This window comes from Onychomys torridus, chromosome 6, assembly GCF_903995425.1.
Source record: "Onychomys torridus chromosome 6, mOncTor1.1, whole genome shotgun sequence".
NCBI lineage: Eukaryota > Metazoa > Chordata > Mammalia > Rodentia > Cricetidae > Onychomys > Onychomys torridus.
Genome location: NC_050448.1, coordinates 134,177,500 through 134,195,926, shown reverse-complemented (window position 1 = coordinate 134,195,926; position 18,427 = coordinate 134,177,500). Strand labels below are relative to the sequence as shown.

The 18,427-nt window shown below is 37.1% G+C and overlaps 1 protein-coding gene across 12 annotated transcripts in view; it reads left to right on the top strand.

Moving 5' to 3' along the window:
- Positions 1-18,427, top strand: part of Lrrc7 (leucine rich repeat containing 7) — a 357,320-nt gene that overhangs the window by 189,735 nt on the left and 149,158 nt on the right. The window lies entirely within an intron of this gene.

Below are 18,427 nucleotides of genomic sequence, written 5' to 3'. Positions count from 1 at the left end.
TCACTTCAGCCAAGCTGTAAATAAATATATGTGGTGGAGTATATGTATGTGAGCAAGTGGTATATATGAAGAGATCAGTATGTGTGTGCCAGAGATCAGTGTAAAGTGTCTTCTTCATTCACTGTTCATTTTATATTTTAAGACAAGGTCTCTCACAGTACCTAGACCTTATGACTTCTACTATGTTGGCTGGCCAATGACCAGGATCCAACTGTTCCCATACCCCTGACCATCCCTGGAATTGCAGACACTCAACACTGCACCAGGATTTTTCTTGGGGGTCTGAACTTGGGTCCTAAAGCTTTTGCATCAAGCATGTTACCAACTGAGTCATCTCCTCAGCCTCTTGAAAAATGTTTCAGTTTACATTTGAACACAGAATTTCTCCATTGTGAAATATAAACATTCTTATCAGTCTTCTCAGTGTACTCTTGGTTTCATGGAAGAAGTATTCTATGCCAGGGATCATCTTTTACAAAACAGAGATGAACAGGAAGCTGCTAAATTATGAAAACACTGGAAGAGTCTTTTGTTAGGGCCCATTGGCCAGTGAGAGAAATACCTATTCCAGACTGCATGCAGTATAATCACAAGATCAGAAGATTTTAAAAAGCCTCATTAAGATGAATTGTCATGAGATAATGCCCATTTGATTTTACCTAATTTAGGCAGGAGACTATTGACTCTAGTAATTAATAAAATTGCTAATATTTGAATTTGAAACTATTTACATAGATTAACTCATCAATTCCTCTCAGTAACAACCACTCTGAAGCAGAGGCTGTCACCATCCCCATTTTACAAAAGCAGAAACCAATACACTAAGAAACATCTTGCCCAAGGTCACAAGGCTAGCAAGGTAAAGGATTAAACTCAACAGCCTGGCTCTTAACTACCATTATGTAGGTGCCCATGTAAACTACATTAAAATTTTAAAGATTTATGGTATTTTCAGAAGTTGAAATTACTATGGTGAATATGAATTGATCTCAGAAAGGTTTTAACAATATTTGTCAGTGGAATTAATAAGCCTCCTTTTCATTGAAAAGAGTTTTGTTGAAGAATAAGTGATATAAAATAAATTAAACATACTTAAAATGTATAAATTCACAATAACCAATATAAAAAGTAACTGCAAAGTCCATCAACAGATAAAGAAGGTGGAGAATACATATTCTTCTTTAGTTGACTTGTACTAAAGGACTGCCTTTCTCTTTGTTTAAAATTTGTTGATTGGGTCATGTAATACAGAAAGTTCTTCTTAACCTAGTACTTGGTTCTAGGATCTATTTCTCAAAATAACCATAATATTAATTAGTACATACTATGGCCATCTAAATATTTTGCAGCTACAAGTTTGTGTGATGAGCATACTGTGACAATACTGTGTCTTTCAAACATGGAAACTCTGAAGGTTAGGGCTACTAAATGCACAGTTTACAGTATTTTCAGCCTGTGATGAGTCTGTTGGAATGGAAAGTGATGAAGCATCTGCACTCATTGTTGCCACTGTAAAGCCAAGGCAGGATTCTACTGGAAGTAAGAAAATGTATATTTGTCTATGGTACTGCGGTATGACAGAGTCGTCTCTGTAATTCAGGTGTTAATGGTGTGGTGGGAAAAGATAGAACACTAAGCAGCAACTGGGTCATGGGATCCACCCCTTCTGAAACAGGATTAACAACTCTGAAGAGGTTTCAGACAGCATCTCCTACCCTGATCTTTGGATCTTCTGCCCTGTGGAAACTCAGTGTGCCTCTCTTTTAGAGAATACAACAGGAAGCTCTGGCAAGATACTGGCACCTTGATCTTTCTTGGCCTCTCCAGCCAAGAATTTAATTGATTTCCCATTCCTTGTAACTGTGTTCTAGCATACCTGTGCTCTGGTAGATTCTACCTCTGAAAGAACTTTAGGTCATCTCATATGTCTTGGCATAGTGTTCTTCTCTTGGTTTGTCCAAATGTTTGAAAATGTACATTTTTTTATTTTAAAGTTGCAAAGGTCAGTGGGCCAGCCTCCTCTAACTAATATCTCATATTATGGATAAGAGTCTGTGACCTTTATGAATTTTGTGGGATCTGAACCAATGAGTTTTATTGGTTTATCATGTGGAATTAGAAGTAACTATAATAGAAGTTCTACTCATCTAGGCTCTCACAGCAGCATTCATAACTACCTAGGCCATATATTTCAGAGCAGAAGGCAATGATGGACTCCCATACCACATCATTTTTCTTAATTGATATTAAAATACAATCTTCTTCCTGGGATTCTTAAAAGCACATTGTTAGTTGCTTGGCTTTACTTCAGAGCCATCACACTGAGTACACATGAGCCAAGAGATTTCATTTTGTGTTGACTATGGTTTTAATCTAGATAAAATAGCAATTTTGGTAAAAATATATTTTTTCTAAGAAGCCAAATATAATAAATATTTCCCCCTAGCAATTTCTCATTAAAAAGTGATTTTCACAGTTAAATTACTTTCCTTGGCTTTGTAGACAGCCTCCAGGTGTGTGTAGAGGACTCTTTAATCTGTTGACCTTGAGTTTAGATCTGTGTAAGCAGGGCCACATAAGAAGATCAGCCACTAGGGATGCTACTGCTATCTTCTCTGCCTGTGGATGATGTGTTATGGGATATCTTTCTGTATGCTGTGAATATGTTGCTCTGATTTGGTTGATAAATGAAATGCTGATTGGCCAGTAGCCAGGCAAGAAGTATAGGTCGGGTGAGCAGACTAAAGAAATGCTGGGAAGAGGAAGAGCAGAGTCAGGAGTCACCAGCCAGACACAGAGGAAGCAAGATGACAAGGCAGAACTGAGAAAAGGTACCAAGCTACGTGGCTAAACATAGATAAAAGTTATGGGTTAATTTAATGTAAGAGCTAGTCAGTAACAAGCCTGAGCTAATGGCCAAGAAGTTATAATTAATACAAGCCTCTATGTGTTTACTTGGGACTGAGTAGCTGTGGAGCCGGTGGGATACAGGAAAACTTCCAGCTACAATATGTTAGGGTGTTGTGGCTATAAAACTAGAAAGTAAGCTGTGGTTAAATTTTCAGGTAGTTTAAGTTCATTGTCCAAGAATATGGAACTTTTCCTGAAGCATTATGATTCCTAATACCAAAAGCTACACAGGATCCAGCTGTTTTATGGACTGTTCAGGTGAGAATGATATGCTGTCAAGAAGGAAACCACTGTGGCTACTTTGTGGGATTTTCAAAGCCCTCACTTAGTGTCTCAAGTGCTGATTCTCCTTTGTCTTAGTTTTAGAATTGGATCTTGTTTATTTGTGTGGCAGGACATCAATAGCAAATCTATATAAAGTGTATGAGTATTAACAAATACAAGTGACAAGTTTTCTATGAAGTATAGCCCAGAAACATTGATCCTGGCCTGCCTCTGCATGGCTGTGTAATCACACAGAGAGATAGATGTAACAGGAGTCTATGAGAAAAAGAAATTTGCCCGGGTATCTGCAGGCATTCCAAACAGCAATTCTGCTTAAGATTGTTCAGTAGAACCCAAATCTCTTCATAAGAATAATGGAAACTGCAATATCTTCTAGTGAGGGATGAAGTATTTGTAGCTTATTATGGCACCTACAACCTTTTGATTGGACCACTATAGTGTATGGCAAAATATGTAATTACTGAAGCTGAGCTCTGGAGATAATTGTCAAAGTTCTTGATTACACAGCACCCCTAGCCCAGATGCCCAGCAGGCCTTGCAAGACTGCTTGATTACTTTCTCTGTACCAAGAGTTACAATTTGCTAGTGGGAAAATTTGTGTGCAGGGTGAATGAATAATTGGTCCAGGTTCTTAACCTAAGAAAACTAAGGGTAGTAACAAAATCAAGACTGTCCTCAGCCTAATGAGATAAAGCAGTGATCCAGAATTTACCTGTAGATAGCTGCTCTTCTGAAGGTACACTTGCATGATCTAATCTTTCTATTTCTGCCAAATGTACTCTGCTACATAAAGTGGAAGGGCCCTGGGCAGCTTATTGTGGGTTTGATACTTCTAACAGAATATTTCATTAAACTTGAAATGAGTCATTAGAGGAAAAAAATGTTTCCAATAAAAAAATAAAATCAACTGAACTCTGAAATGTTTAATTTTAATATAAAAATAAAAATATGAAGGCACTCAAAATTGGAGACAACTTAATGGAAATTATGTATTTTAAATGTTTGTTATTTTAAATTCACAAAGAGGAACATCTCGATGAATAAGCACTGCCAGACTGGTTAATATATATATACACACACACATAGCGCCAGGCATTGGTGGTACACACCTTTAATCCTAGCACTCGGGTGGCAGAGGCAGGCGGATCTTTGTGAGTTCGAGGCCAGCCGGGTCTACAGAGTGAGTTCCAGGAAAGGCGCAAAGCTACACAGAGAAACCCTGTCTCAAAAAAAAAAAATCTTCCCAATATTCTTTGAAAAAGATAAAAGTGAATATTCAATTTGCTATATCTCCTCCTTCTGTAAGGTAACAGAAGACAGTTATACTACTTTTGGTCCTAGAGAACTCTGGGATGATTTGAAGTACATGAAAGTCATAACTGTCACTGGTTCAAGATCTATATAATAAATGGAATTTGGGTATTGGGAAGATGGCTCAGTGATTAGAATGCCGACCACTCAAGCATGAGGACCTAGTTCAGACCTCCAGTACCTAAACTAAGAAGCCAATCATTGTCATCAGCACCTGCAACCATAGTATGAAGGTGGGCAGAAACAGCAGGACCCCAAGGCTATCTGACCAGGAAGTCCAGCAAATCAGCTGGTGCCAGGTCCACTGAGATATCTTGTCTCAAAAGATAAGGTGGAGACCAATAGCAGAGAAAATCTAATTTTGACCTCTACCACTACCACACCCACCAGTGCACGTGCATGTGCGTGCATGCATGCGTGTGTGTGTGTGTGTGTGTGTGTGTGTGTGTGTGTGTGTGTGTGTGCATATGTGCACAAAGAAAAACAGAGAATTTTTTAAGACATTTGAACATGGAAATTATATTTTATTTGCCATAAGACACTAAATTTATGTTGTTTCCAGGTCTGTGGCATTATGCTTTATGTCTTCATAATGAGGTCTACTAGTAATTACACATTTTTATTTATTTGTGTGTATGCATGAATACACACATGTGGAGATCAGAAAAGAACTCACGGGAGATGATTCTCTCCTACTATCTGGTATGCAGGTATTGAACGTAGGCTTCAAGGCTTACATACAAGCATCTTACCCACTAAGCTATCTCATTGGCCCAGTAGTTGCATTTTCAAAGACTGTTAATTACTGGAATTTTCTAGATTCTAGTATGTGTTCTATAGCAAGAACAACAAAATCCTGTATGATATGAGGTTCCTTAAATGCATAAGTTATTATCAAGGGTAAAACATGATCACATGAAACTGGCAGCTATATAATTATAAAATGTGTGTCTACCCAGCTGAATGCACAGCCCAGGTGAAGTATGAAAATCCTTCTCTAAATTCTGATAGGGAAGCATGAGAGAACAACATTGAGTTTCCCTGTCTTTGTGCCACTTCCAATAATTGAAGAAAGTATGCATATTCCACAAATCTGGAATGCAAAAGCCCATGCCAAAATCTCACAGAATCCTGTAAATCAGTAACCAAGTGACCCACTTGGGATCCAGGAGATGCTGCAGTCCTGTCAACTTTATATGCCTCAGAGATAATTATACATTTGAACAGAGAAAATCTCTGGATGAGATGAAAAGAAGATCATAGATTGCACTATTCTGTCAGTGTGACAGACCGTGGAAATGTTGCATTGTCTTCCATCCTGGGCCAGCTGGAATGTTTGAAGTGGGTAAGTGCTACAAAGTAATAGTGTGGTGGGATGTACTTGACTTTAATAAGCACAGCCAAAGGACAGTGTTTAGGGCCAATGTCGCAGACACCAATAACATGTACAACAAAAAAATGACTATTTCAGAAGTATTTACATATAATTATCTAGGGAAAGCTTCCTAAGAATCCATATTCTTAGCCCTTCATTTATCAGCCCTTGGTGAAGAATCTGAAATCTTCACTGCCTTTCTGGGCTAGGCTGGTGACCCAACCCTGTAATGTTATCTAGATGTGAGATTTTACAGGCTGATGTACCAAGTGATGGAAACTTTAGCAAGCTTATTTTTATAAATAAAGCTTTATTGGAGGGCTGGAGAGATCACTGAATGGTGAAAAACACTCCTTGCTCTTCCAGAGGACTCAGGTTCAATTCCTAACACCAACATGGCATCTCACAACCACCTACAAACCCAGTCCCAAGGGATCATCCTATGCCCTCTTCTGTTCTCCATGAGCACCAGGCATGCCCGTGATATACATACATACATGAAGCCAAAACACCCATACACATAAAATAAGAATAGATAGATAGATGTTAGGTAGATTAGAGAAGATTAGATAGTTAGATAGATAGATAGATGATAGATAGATAGATAGATGATAGATAGATAGATAGATAGATAGATAGATAGATAGATAGATAGATAGATAGAAGATAGAGCTTTACTGGAATACAGACATTCTTGGTTACTGACATGTTATCTATGGCAGCTTTTTCTCTACAATAGTGGATTAGAGAGACTGAGACAGAGACCACATGGGCCACAGAGCCTGTAGCATTGCCTATCTAGCCCTTTACAGAAAATGTTTGCTGACCCCTGGAATAGACTATAGTGAGCTACAAAACACATTTTTTCATTAAAATTAAGCATTGGACATGTAAACAATGGCCAAGGTAAACAAAAGAAGTCAGGTTCAGAATCTTGGGAGAAGGCCATCTGAGCCAGCTCCATCACTCATTTTTCTGTGCAGTGCTGATGTATCACCTAGTCTTCTCTCCTAAGACAGAGTGCTTTCCTTTAGTTGGGTTGCTGTGCACAATGCCAGAGGGAAAAACCAGGCCACCTCTTGAGGGCATCACAGAAGCCAAGCCAGTGAGTAATATTCAACACAATCACATGGGCAAGAACCTGCAGTGAGCACTGGGCTCTGAGGTAGAGTTAGACAAGTCAGTGAGACATGAGAAGTGGAACTGCACTAATAAAGTTTCAATATCCACAGTTGGCCCATGCTTTCATGAAGCCTGTATGCCTCTGAGTTTTGACTGAAGTGGAATTTTGTTTGAGTTAAACCGTGAACTACCAGAACCTCCAGCAAAGTGTATTCTTAGTCTAACAAATGTGAAGCAGAGAAAAATGCTCCATACCAAGTAAACAAGAAATAGCCTCTTCCCATCTAGTGGAGAGTCACCATGAGCTCTTGTATATATTTTATCTTAGTTTTCACGCCTTATATATCTTTCTGTTCTCTACCATCACTCCCTGGGATTAAAAGCTCTCTTTCTGAGATTAAAGGTATGAGTCACCATGCCTGGCTGTTTCCAATGTGGCCTTGAACTCTCAGAGATCTGCCTGGCTCTGCCTCCCAAGTGCTGGGATTAAAGGCATGTGCTATCACTGCCTATCCTCATGTTTAATATTGTGGCTGGCCTGTTCTCTGACCCCAAATAAGTTTATTTCGGGGAACACACAATATTTCAGGGAACACAATACCACCACACCCTGTTTTTTAATTAATTAATTAATTTAATTAATTAATTAAAATATCCTTTCTTCCCCCAACAAACTTTGCCAAAACATACTGACCATCCAAAATCTTTTAAAAACTTCCACAATGTCTTTGAGTCCTGAAGAAAACTTCAGGAAATATTTACTTACAAACCTTTAAATTGAACTAACTCCTATGGAGTGTTTGCAAGTATGTGCAACTCTTTTAATCACTGCAATGAGCCTGTGACATAGAGGAGTGTGTCTGCCTTCTCACTGTGGAGCTGAGAAGACTGAAGTGCAAAGTAGACAGTGGAGATCAGCTTCTCTCTTTCCCAGTAACAGGGAAAGCAGGTGGCCATCTGGTCATGTCTGGAGATACTGGCTTATGACAGCTATTGGTGTCATGCGACTGATGCATGGTGAGGGAAGGCTTCTGATGCAAGTTGTGAGCAACTGAGAAAAACCCCCAGACTCCTTTTATATCTATGGCAACAAGATGTGGACTCAGCAAAAATTCCCACAAGAATTTCTTCACCTTGGACCAAAATCGTTCACCTCCTTTGAAGAGACATGTCCATATTATATGCACTCTTATTCAAGATACAAACTCAGAAGAATGGAGTTCTATCTATGCTCTAGATGTACTCTTTCAAGGTTTTCATTGTTTCCTTTCAGATGTGCAAATATATATGATTCATGCAACAAACTCTTCAAGCCCCAATGGAAATGTCACTGCTTCCTAACATTATTCCTAATTACTGAATCTTTAGTTCTTCCAACCTCCTGTGGCAATTTATACGCATTCTTTTCCTCTCAGTTATTACCCTGGGAAGCAGTTACTCATTTAAAGGTCATTCTCATTTAGAAAATGAGCCCTTTAGAGAAGAGGCTGTGTAGGGTGTGCTAAAACTCCCACATCACTCTTGATAGTCCCTTTGTCAGAGAAGAAGCCATCCCAAAGCACCAGTAATGCTAAGTTTGAGAAACCCTGCATCTTAGAAACTATGGCAACTCCACTGCCCAACGTGGTGTCTGCCAAAAAGGAAGCAATTGGAACAGATGAATGAAAGTTCACAGTGGACTATCATAGAAATACCATCAGTCCTGCACTTTTAATGTCAGTCATGCTTACTACATGGATTCATTTAAATGAGAAATGTGGAGACAATTTGACAGAATGATTACAGTTTAGCACCTAGTGCATGAAGGGGAAAGGGTGTGAGGAGAGTAAAAGAAAGAATGAGGAGAGGAGAGAAAGATGAAAATACATAACATACTTTTTAAAAGTCAATATATACAATGGAACATACATATATACATATATAATACGCATATATATACATATATAATACACAAACATGCGCTAGCTAGCAACTGTCTATACATTATTATGGGTACTAAATAAAGGGATTTTATTACTTATTTACTTTGGTAAATATTTAAAATAATTTAAATATTAACTGAGAAATAAAGAAAAACTGTATTTTGTTAATGAAAATAACTTTTTTCTGATCAGTTTTCCTCTGTCATCTCCTCGCAGACCTTCCCTCCTCCCCACACTTCCAACTTTGTGCCTTCTTTTTTACTCTCTCCATAGAAAACAAACAGGCCATTTTTAAGGCAGAATAAAACAAAGCAAACAGACAAACTGAGAAGAGAAAAAATAAAGAGAAAGCACTAGAAACATATACATCCATATGCAGAGACACACCCACACACCCATATATACATAACCCACAAAAACACAAAATCAGAGGCCATAACAGATAAGCAAAAATCAAGTAAGATTTTTTTAATGCCCAAATAAAGTATTATGATACAAAACATCTCCAAAAATACCACTGAATTCATTTTGTGTTAGAACAGCTACTGTTGGACATGGGGAATGCCCTTAAGTGAGACTCGACTCCCTTGGGAAAAACTGACTTTTCCTTTGGGAATGTTTATCAGTTGGAGACAGATTCTGAGTTAGGGATGAAGGCTTCTGTCCATGTCCTCTCTCATTCTTTGTACATTGTCCAGATGTAGATCTCTGTATTTGTTCCCATATACTGCAAGAGTAACCTTTTCTGATGATGACTGAGCAAGACACTGACCTATAAGTATAACAAAATGTTATTAGGAGTCATTTTTATTGTTATATTTCAAACAATTGTATTTGTTTTCTCCATAGACCCACAGCTTATTTAATTTCTTGGCCATCAGAGCCGTATCAGGATTTATCCAGATGGTTTCCATCTCATGGAGTGGGTCTTAAATCCTGTCAAATAGTGGTTGTTTGTTCCTATGTTTGTGCCACTATTGATCTTGTGTATCATGCAGCCAGTTTAACATTGAAGATTGCAGGGTTTGAGGCTGTGTTGGTGTTTATTTGCCTTCTCCTTTGGTAGTGTGCAGAGTGTTTTTCAGTATTGTGAACACTAGTCAGTAGGGGTGAAGACCCTGGTTAGGCACCAGCTTTAAATCTCCCTGTTCAATTAAGTATATATGTATTATTTTCAGCAATAGGGACTTCCATTACTTTGTGGAGAATAACCAATAACCTTGACAATAGCCTGAGTTGTTTGGGGGTTTCCATGGAGTGCCTTTGGCCAACAATTCAATAAGATGTATTCTATTCCTAGCACTGGAAGTTTCCCTTAATTGGAAAGTATCTTTTTGTCTCTGCCATTATATGGTGTCTCCATTTATATTTCTTTGATATATGCATATATTTTAGGAAGCTTCTTTAGTAGTAGGTTTCTATTTGACCCCTGAAATTGCCCTGAGTGTTAGTTGTCACTCCCATATTTTCTCCCTTACTGCCTCTTCCATCCTCTTACTCCCTGTTTAATCATCCTGTTCCAGTAACACTACCCTATCTCTTCATAACTATCTATTCCATTTTTCCTTCTTTGGGAGATACATACACATGTTACTCTATAACTAACCTCTATGATTATAGAGATTATAGATCTTTATCAAAGAATTAGTAACTACCATCCACATATAAAATCATATGTATAATATTTGTCTTCTACTATAGGAAGCTTATGTATTACTCCTTGGATGGCCCTTAGTATTAGCTGTCCCCATACCCATATCCTCTCCTTTCCCCCTCTTCCCTTTGCCATTTAATCCTCCCATTCCAGTGACCCCAATCTCTCCATGACTATATATTCTGTTTCTACTTAAGGAGTTTCTTCCTTTTCCCTAATTCCTTAATCTATGCTTAATCTCTATGGTTACTCAGCATGCCTATTGAAAACTTAAAAGCTAACATCCACTTATAAGAGAATAAATAACATACCTGTCTTTTGAGTCTGAGTTACCTTATTAAAGATGATATTTTTCTAGCACCATCTATTTACCTGCAAATTTGATGATTTCACTTTTTAACAATTGAGTAGTATTCCATTGTATAAACACCACATTTTTATTATTCATTCTTCTGCTGATTGACATCCAGACTGTTTCAAATTTCTGACTATTACAAATAGAGCAGTGATGAACACAGTTGAGAAAGAAGTTCCCAAAAGTGGTATAACTGGATGTTGTGGTAGATCTATTCTCTGCTTCCTAAGAAACTACCACATTGATTTCCAGAGTGACTGTACAAGTTTGTACTCCCACAAACAATGGATGAGTGTTTTTTCTCTGCATCTTCACAAGAGTGAGCTCTTTTTTTACCTCTTAGCCATTTTTACTGGTGTAAGATGAAATTCAAAGAGGTTTTGCTTTGTATTTCCCTGATGACTAAGGATATTGAACATTTCTTTAAGTGGAAACCCTTATGTTGTGGAATATTTGTTTACATTATGTGATTGGTTTAATAAAGAGATGAATGGCTAATAGCTAGGCAGGAGAAAATAGGCAGGATTTCTGGGGACAGAGAGAACTCTGGGAAGAATAGAGGTGGGAGAAACTGAAGAGGTCAGACATGTAGTGCAGAGTAGAAGTAACTAAGCCATGTGGCAGAAGGTAAATCAATAAAATGTTAAGTTATAAGAGCTGGTGAGATAAGCCTAAGTTAATGACCAGTCTTTCATAATTAATGTCTCCCTGTCATTATTTGCGGGCTGACGGTCCCAAAAAGAAAGTACTTTTGCATTTGGTGCCCAGTGTCCAACACATAAATCCACATAGTGCCTGAAAAAGCAAGGAGGAGGAGGAGAAGGAGGAGGAGGAGAAGGAGGAGGAGGAGGAGTTCCAAACATGTAGTCAGATGTGGCTTTCTAGTGACCATCTCTTGAGTACTATTTGTGATGTATAGAGACATGACTCCTTTAGAAGGTTCTGTTGTGCAGCAGAGCACTGGAGCAGCCAGTGTGCTAGGTAAAAATGCCTGCTGTGTCTCAGACTCAGCAACTTTCCAGAGCTGAGGCTATAAACATGGATGGTGCCTGCACTGCCAGCATGAGGCTAGGCTTTCAGGTTACCAAGCAGGGCAAAGCCAGAAGCTAGAGCTGTGAGGCTGTAGCCTAGACATTTAAGGTTTAGCCCTTATGGCCAGAGAAGGCTGCAAATACTCAAAAAATCAGGTCTAGACCAAAAAACCCTCTAAACAGGCACAATATGTTTTAAAATGTGCTTTAGTGCTAGAAAAAGGAAAGAAAATGGGTATAGACAGTCATTAAAAAACATTTAAAAATAATAAAGTCTTTCAATAGAGACTAAACTAACATAAAAAGAATAAGCCACATAAAGATGAGAAATACACAGGGTGTCTGGATCCTGTACAGTGTTTGTTGACTTTAATTTTTTTTTTTGAGCTGAGGATCGAACCCAGGGCCTTATGCTTGCTAGGCAAGTGCTCTACCACTGAGCTAAATCCCCAACTCTAAAATTTTTAAATTCTAATAAACAAAAAGCATAGCTGCTAGGTGACATTGGATTATGGAAACTGCTATATTAAACCAACCTATATATTTTAAGAATGTTTTACATTCAGAATGGAAGTCAGAAAATATGTTGCATAAAGGGGCATGGTTTTACTTCTATTTCCATAGGAAACAAAAAGTTATGGATGTCTTCAAAATTAAAGGAAACTGGATTTGATCATGGTAGATCTCCTGAAAATCTTGACTACAGACATAAAGAAACAAAAGAAAAACTACAAGACAGGTGACATGTATGCTGATCCCTCAACATGGGAACAGGTCTGAGACTGGATGAGATGTGATAAATCTTGTTGGCTACAGAGTCCTCATGACTTATAATTACATGCCTTCCTTTCATATGGCATGGATAGAGGTTTGATTATACAGTCCTAATAGACTTATAAAGTCAGTAGATAACTTACACCTATTCAAACATAGAACAAAAAAGAAACATCTTACCTGACTCATGCACACCACACATTCTATACTTGTGATAATGAAGATATATATGTTACTTTTGAAAGTTTCTGTGCTTTCAGGGAGGGGAGGACCAGACACCAATAAAAACAAGCAGCCCAGGTGATCTGGCCTCTCAGAATGCGTCTGTGGCAGTTTCCTCAAAATTCTACATTCAGAACAACTTCAAAGTTGCTAGTTAAGAGTGTCCAGCCTCACACACTACTCCAACCAGTACTTTAAATAAGCTCTAAACTTTCCTATCACACAAAGACTAAACAAAAAATAATATAGATAGCTCTCACAGGACTTGACCATTATCCCAATTTTCTCAGGGTTCCTAAAGATGTCATTGTCCCCAAGCAACAGGAAGTGGTCTAGAGAACATGATGCCCACATTTTCAAGAAGTGGGGTGGGTGGGTTTTTGGTCATTTGGTAGATTATGTTAGTTTCTCATTGTTTGGGGGGGGGGGGCTTATAAATTGTTACTGGTCATGGTAAGGGAAAAAACTAACCAAGAGAGGTAGAATTAAAGAAACTTTTCCTAAAAAGAAAAAGGGGAATATGAGCATGAAATGATAAAATGGTAGATTATTGAATCTACTTTAAGCTAAAAAAGCAACTACTAGTCCTAAATATTTACATTGATATGAATTTTTGTATATTGATACAAAGGTTATTTTTGTTACACTATATATATATATATATATATATATATATATATATATATATATATTTCTACTCTTATTTAAGTTATTATACCCAATCAGTTCATTTAACAATGCAATATAAATTTCTAGTCCTTGAAAGTTATTATTATACACTACTTATGACAATTAAGAAATACAGATTAGTAGTTAGTTATCTATAACAATCAAACTTGTACTCATGTAGGTATGTTTTCAAGGTCAAACAGATATATTTTAGATAGATACATGGTCTTCAAACACTTCAGAGACCTATAGAATATGGTCTTTAAGATGTTTTAATAACATAGGGCTTTTCATGACAGTGAGATATGTCTGCTCTTGCCAGCATCAACCTACTTCAGAAAAGATGATGGGCACTGAAAAACTTCCACATTAAATTTGCTTTAATTTGTGGCAAATTTAGCCACTGTACAGGAAACTGCCTTTGCCTCTACTACTGAGAGTGTGCTGTCCAAATTGGACAAGCAGAACACAAAAGAAGGTGACTGCTGAACTTTGCCAAGACAAGGTAGGAAATGCCCTTCAAAACTCCTGCTTCACAGAAAAGTCTGTCAGATATTCTAAACCTGTAAGCTAAAAATAGATGCCACAATGTTGCAGAAGAACCTTGGTTGACTGTCCGGGTAGCCAGCTGTTTCTGTCATTTCTATAGTTTCAGAAGATGCTTGCTCTGTACTTCCTATTTACTGAGGTAATATTTAATCCTTCTTGGGTCTCTGATGGGGATTGAAGACTAGATGGTTATACCATTTTCTTTGTTACCAAATTCATAAAAGAAATACGTAAGAGATATAAAGCTTATAAGGTTGAAAAACATAAAACTCAAGTTGTTTATCTAAAAAGATGCTTTAAGATCTAAAAAGATACTTTTAGATTGGTAGTACAAGTTATAATAGAAAATGGTTTAGGTATAAAAATTGGACCCACTAATACAAGATAGATAATACAGTACTTTCTCCAAATTTGCCAAATACATGTGGACTGGACATTGTGAATATAATTCTTACCTGATAATTGTCCTTACTGTATATAATTTTACTGTGTTAGAGTTAAAACCCTTCCTTTTTATTTAAACAATACCCAATAATTGTTCTTATTGTATATAGTTTTATTGTGTTAGAGTTAAAATATTTCCTTTTTAATGTAGACAAAATGGGGAAATGTGGAATATTTGTTTATACTGTGTGATGTGTGAAGATGAATATTTGTTTACACTGTGATTGATTTAATAAAGAGCTGATGGTCAATATCTAGGCAGGTGAGAATAGGTGGAATTTCCAGGGAGAGAGAATTCTGAGAAGAAAAAAGGTGGGGAGAGACTAAAGAGGTCAGACACACAGTACAGAGTAGAGGTAACCAAGTCACATGGCAGAATGTAGATTAATAAAAGCAGGTTAATTTAAATTATAGAAGCTAGTGGGATAAGCCTAAGCTAATGGCCAAGCTTCTGTAATTAGTAATGTCTCCATGTCATTATTTGCAGGCTGGTTGTCTTGACAAGAAAGTACTTTTTCACGTCTAGATTAATTCACAAATTTTTATTATCTTTTAAATAGAAAAAATATAAACATTTTCACTATTTCTGAACTGTCTTCAATTATTTTCCACAATTTCTATTTAAATTCCAACTTTATTTCAATTTAACAAGGAACTATATATGTGTTTTTATATACATGGACAAATATAAATACATATAAATTATAAAAGCAAATGAAAACAAAGGTTTATAAAAAGAATAAGACAAAAATTGATATCTTTTTCTGTACTAGAATGTACTAGAATCATAATTGAAAGTTTAGTGTTTTCAGTCATATACATAGCTGTTTACATCTGAATATAACATATATTCTATATTATTGGTTATGTTGTATAATTTTACTTAGTTGTATATTCTGACAGTTTGCAGTGCATATTATTACTTAATTGAATGAAACAACACAACTATTTTTAAAGATGTGGAGTATAAAAATAATATTGAATGATGTCTTTTACAAAACAAATAAGAATGTAGTTATCTTAAAGATATCATATGGGAAAGATAATTTCAGAACTGGAAGAATATAATGACAGAATAAAACCATTATTAGTAATGAAAACAGTATCATAAAAGCAAAGTGAGAGACAATAAAACTGAAGAGATGTGTTTCAGTAAAATAACTTGAGCTTTTGAAAATAGTTCAGAAAGCCCAAGAGAAGTCTCCGATCTGCCCAAACAGCAAACTATAAAGTAATCAGAGGGACTGTGAGAGACTTGATAGGTGTGTGGTGAGGAGTGCTTGGAGTAAGTCTGAACTAAACACTTCAAATGTGATAGCTCACAACTAGAATTAGACAAGACTAACAGTCAGCATAAAGGCTCCTATTCTTCCCACAAAAGAAGTTGAACTTAAACTACCCTAGTAGAAGGAGAATTAATAGTTATCTCTATACAGACCATGTAGACAGAAGACTTCATACAGACAATGTTTCAGGCTCTGCAGTTCTCAAGGTGTCTGCCCAGGCTGCTCAGTTCCACAGATGTACTGACACCTTAGTAGACAGACATGGTTACATTCCAATAAATCTTTATAAGTACAAGGGCCCTGAATTTGGACTTGATTCTGTTTTGGAAAAGAAACTGAGGAATTTTAGAAGGCCCCAAAAGGATAATTAGTATATGTTAGAAATGAAGTTGTCACACAAGGTGATTAAAGAGAGAACAGTTTGGCCTAGAAAGGAGACAAAACCTGTAACTAATATTCTTGAGTGCCCTTGAAGACAAGATACTGTTTATTTCTTCATTTAATAAAATTAATTTGATCTTGGGCTTTCCTTACAGTGTTTGGCAACAAGTGTGTCATTTTATATCGTCTTCTCTTTGAACATCAGTTAAAGCAAGGGTTCATAGGTTGCCAAAAATTATGGTGGGACTTTGATCTTCAGAGAACTTTCATTCTCAGTAAAAAAGACTTGTTACCTAGAACTATGCAGCAATATCACAGGCAAGGGACTGCTACTTCTGTGGTCATCCCATGTACCCTACCACATTGACTATGTGACCCCTCACTGCAAGTCACAAGGTTCTTTACTGCTGATCAAACCTATGATCTAAAAGTGAAATGAGAAAGACTCCTCCATTTCTCAATGTTCTCTGGGTCAGAAAAAAATTCTAATTATCTCTCTATTGGACTCAGTTACCTCATTCCCTTTCCAGAAGCATTGATTCATTGCTGAAGATGTAGTGAGACAAGAAATGCATGACCTGAAAAAGAACCTCACAACCACCTCTGGGACATAGGAACTTTTGGTTATCATGAAACACATTTTAAAATCGGGAGGTAGACAGGAAGAATATGACAATGAAAATTTGTGTCAAATTCCAAGAGTCTTAGAAAACAAGTAGAATGGCACAAATTTAAAATGACATCTTCACATAGGATAGATAAGAAATGTATCATTTTATTTCTTAAATATTAATCTCCATTCAAGACCTTTTATTCCAATTATACATGCATGCACATGTCACACACACACACACACACACACACACACACACACACACATTTTTCCATAACACAAATGTCTCATGCCAAACTCAATATAATATTTAAGGTGAATTTTTTCAACCTATCCCATCCTTAGAATTGTTCCATCACTGTTACCACAATGCTGTCCAAGCAAGGAACCATCTTTTATCTCCTCCTCATACATCTGGCGATTCATAAGGCCATATTTCTCCCTAGAGCACATCATCTGTGTCATTATGGTATCCAAATCACCAGGTCCTGTTTCTGGCCCCAGTCATGGATCCCAGGATACTCAGTTATGTGGCTTCATTGCTGTTACTGCCTTTCCTTGCTTCCTACAATATCTCATGATTCCAGAGTTAGCATCTGAAATAAAAACCCAGTATCTCCTTCCTACAGAAGTATTAAAAGCTTATGTTGCATTTAGAATAAACCCCAGACTCAGTGGCTAGACTTTGTGACTGTATTTCTTATTTTTTGTGAACTATCTTTTTGACATTTCATTCCTGGCTATGTCCCCCAACCTTCAAATAGCCAGATCAGCTACTCCAATCTAAACCTCAGTTAAGCCTTATTTTTCTAATCAAACCCTCAAGGCTGAAGGAGTGCCACTCTGTGTATCTAGCAACATACAAATACATTTTCTATGGAATTTATCCAGTTGAGTCAGAGCTATTCCCTTAAGATTGTGGGTTGTTTGTAATGTGATCAGTCCCGTATACCTTGATGACTTGGGAGATAATAGAGGATCAAAATACTTATAAAACTAAAGTTATCCTATTCCTGCCTGGCTCCTGTGGCCCTCAGACCCAAGCAAACACATAGACACATATTGTTTATAAACTGTATGACTTAATGGCTCAGGCTTCTTGATAGTTCTTTTTACATCTTAAATTAACCCATTTATATAAATCTATACCTTGCCATGTGGCTCATGGCTTGCCAGTACTTTACATCCTGCTCCCCATGGTGGCATCATGTCCCTGCCTCGGCCTTCCACTTCCCAGAATTCTCCTCTCTCCTTGTCCTGCCTACACTATCCTTCCTGCCTATCTACTGGCCAATCAGCATTTTATTTATCAATCAATCATGGCAACATGCTTAAGTTCTTGAGGAATCTCATCTTGGTAAAGTAGAATTTGATCACCTTATTGAACATAAAATCCCTCTGAGAAGTCTCCTTCTTGTCCACTGCCTCTGCTAAGTTTCACTGTAGTACTTTTAACCTACATAGTACTGTATTTTACTTAATTGTTTTGCTTGTTGTAATTCCCCTCCAACTGAATATAAAGTC